Raw genomic sequence first — 3,866 nt, 5'->3', positions numbered from 1 at the left:
TCTTTCTTCTGCTGCCTGGCATACTCACTCAGCAGTTCATCCTGGAGGACCCTCTTTGTGATGTACTCATGGATGTTCCTTGTTTCATCCTGGATAGTGGCCCTGACACTCACTAGCTCTCAGCCCCCATCTTTTCGCTTATCATACAGTCTCAGGCTGCTGGACTTTGGGTGGAACTCTCCATGCATTGTGAGGAGTTTCTGTGTCTTGATATCTGTGGCCTTTATCTCCTCTTTTGGCCAGTTTATTATTCCAGCTGAGTATCTGATGACAGGTAGGGCATACATGTTGATGGCTTGCATCTTATTCTTCCCATTGAGCTGGCTCCTCAGGACGTGCCTCACTCTCTGGAGGTATTTGGCTGTAGCTGATCTCCTTGCTGCCTCTTCTTGGTTTCCATTTGACTGTGGAATACCTCGGTACTTGTTACTGCCCTGTTTGTCTGTTATCCTGCCATCTGGTAATTCAATCCCTTCGGTGCTCACCACCTTTCCTCTCTATGCCACCATTTGACCACACTTGTCCAGTCTGAATGACATTCCGATGTCGTCATTGTAGATCCTGGTGAGGTGGATCAGCGAGTCAGTTTCTCGCTCATTCCTGGCATACAGCTTGATGTCATCCATGTATAGGAGGTGGCTGATGGTAACTCCACTTCTGAACCTGTATCCATATCCACTCTTTGTGATGATCTGACTGAGGGGGTTCAGGCCTATGCAGAACAGCAGCGGAGACAGTGCGTCACCTTGGTATATGCCACACTGGTATGTGGGCAAGTATTCAGTAAGAGTCCATGGCTTAGACTCCTAATGCTATACAAGCCAGCTACCTCGGATATGAGTGAGAGTAACATAAATAGAGTCATACCAGCTCGGACGTCGCCCAGGTCAACAAGGTCCGCATCAGGTATTGGGGAACCAGGACAAATTGATGAGAAATAGGCTACTGGAACAAGACATTCATGGACAAGGGCCGAGAGCCTGGAATTGATGGAATGCTGCAATAACAGCAGGCCCCTAGAGAGGGGCTATATGAAGCTTACATATATATATATATATATATATATATATATATATATATATATATATATATATATATATATATATATATATATATATATATATACACATATATATATATATATATATATACACACACATATATATATATATACACACACACACACACACACACACACACACACACACACACACACACACACACACATATATATATATATATATATAAAATCCAGTGAGTCAAGTAAATTCTTTATGAGACACTACAAGCCTTTCCCATGCGATAAGCAATCATCAGCTGTCAATAAAGCTACTAAAAAGAGTATAAAAAGAGTAGCTTTATTGACAGCCGATGATTGCTTATGGCATGAAACAGGCTTGTACTGTCTCATAAAGAATTTACTTGACTCACTGGATTATTTTGCTCCTTATTTGTTGAACACTTTCCCTACCATTTAGTGTTTCTCATAACAAAGTTATATATATATTAAATATAAATTCTGCTGCTCATTTGTTGAGCACTGTTATTTACACCATTGATGATTTCCAGGAAAAAAAACGCTATATATATATATATATATATATATATATAATTTGCTGCTTATTTGTTGAGCACGTTCCCTACTGTTGAGTGTTTTTTTTAAATAAAGTTTTATATATATATATATATTCTTGATAGATGGAGATATATACTTGTTCTGGTTCAGCAAACAGTATGCTTATTCATTGTGATGGTTCAGATGGTTATTTGACTCACATTGCAAGTCATCTTGGTCATTTTAACAATCAATTTAACATGGGCCATGTGTGGTTAGATGGAATAAACAGAAAACAACACTACAGCGATACCTTTATAAATGCTTTCATGTCACTATGGACAAATTATTCTTTGGGAGAATTCCCCTCGCTCCCTTGAAGGCGTTACATGTATGAGTGGTGCGGTCCAGTTGTAAATGCTTCCCGGTCTTCATGCCTTGGCCCTTTGGCAGTGAGGCCTGTTTGTCTCACAGTGGGACTTTTGGAAAGTGACTGATTTCAACATCAGTGCCTCCCTCTCCCTCTCCCTCCCTCCCTCCCTCCCTCTCTCTCTCTCTCTCTCTCTCTCTCTCTCTCTCTCTCTCTCTCTCTCTCTCTCTCTCTCTCTCTCTCTCTCTCTCTCTCTCTCTCTCTCTCTCTCTCTCTCTCTCTCTCTCTCTCTCTCTCTCTCTCACACACACACACACACACACAGTACAGGCTGTTCTCAGAATCTGACCTCAGTTCATCCTGCAGTTCACACCTAAGGCCAAACCCATCAGTGGTTTAGGTAGGCTGCGGCTGTCATTTTCTGTGATAATTCTCACTACAAATGATGAATGTCTTTTTCAGTAAATTCAATTCAGTTCATTTAATAAAAATTGAGAGTTCGAAGTAGTTCAAAATTGTTCAAAGATAAAACAAAGCAGAAGAAAAAGGAGTGAAAGATGAATACAAGTGACCTGGGATGATCATAAAACTTAGAAAGGCAAAAGAGCATGGGCATCAGATAAAGTGAGCCAAGAACTCCTCCAGAGATTGTTATCAGACCAGAACAGAAAATTATTTCAATCAAAATGTTTTTCCAGCTTCTAAACCTTTTGTGGTGGCCATAATTTGTCTTGTCAAGAAATTGGATGGCTACAGAAATAGAAATATTTTACTCAAACCAAGAAAAGTAATACATTTTAATGCTTTTCTGGACACTGCTTGGCAGTCTCCCTCATCGTAGTCTTCATATATTTTATAATTCCATTATAATTCTGTTTTCCTCTTTCAATGTTGTATTCTGTAAATTGTGTAAATACAACATCCATTGCACGTGGTCTGGCTTGGTAGAGAGATCCCTCCTCTTTTGCACTCCCTGAGGTTTCTCCCTATTTTTTCTCCCTGTTAAAGGTTTTTTTTAGGGAGTTGTTCCTTATCCAATGCGAGAGTCTAAGGACATGATCTTGTTTTGCTATAAATCCCACTGAGGCAAATTTGTAATTTGTGATACTGGGCTATACAAATAAAATTGACTTGACTTTTCTTTAATCATGCAAAATATTTCCAATTTATATTTTGCAGGCGTGGTTTTACCTGAACTTACATGATTGATCCGAATCCTCTTCCATCACAGTCATGTTAGTATTAAGGTTTTCCACCATATTAGCTGGGATTGCTGAACGGTCCCGACTGAAACAAAGCAAATGACTCAAAGCCACCCGAATCCCTAGATTTCTGCATGTAGTTGTTTGATACCCCATTCTGCAAAAGACTGTTAACACCGGCACCTAGCAAAACTTTGCAGCAATCGTAGTGCACAATATCAACTAAGAGCATTTGAAAATCGCGAATGTCAGCGCTGTGAATCTGCTACCTTTTTATTTGAATTTGCTGCACACACACACACACACACACACACACACACACACACACACACACACACACACACACACACACACACACACACACACACACGCGTGATACTGTGGAGATAGTTCACAACTGAAAATACTGTGGCATACCATCATTGTTTCTCATACAGTTTCCCATATACAACCAATCAAAGAGAGCAAGGGAAAAAATCAAAACCACTATAAAACTTAACTCATCATTGACATGTTGAGCATTTCACAAAAACATCCCAGTTCCCAAGATTTCCAGGTTTTTCCTTTTCTTTTTTTTAAACAAGTGGTTGGCACGCACACAAGCTAGGACTTTGGTAATCTGGCTCCATCCATACGAAAAAATGAGGTCTGTGTAATGTTGACGTCGAATTGTAGCACCCGCCACGATGTGGTTTGGATGTGTGTGGTTTGAAGAGGAATCTACGAGAGGAGGTCAAAT

This window comes from Lampris incognitus, chromosome 9 (assembly GCF_029633865.1).
Source record: "Lampris incognitus isolate fLamInc1 chromosome 9, fLamInc1.hap2, whole genome shotgun sequence".
Lineage (NCBI taxonomy): Eukaryota > Metazoa > Chordata > Actinopteri > Lampriformes > Lampridae > Lampris > Lampris incognitus.
This window is presented reverse-complemented; position numbering follows the sequence as displayed.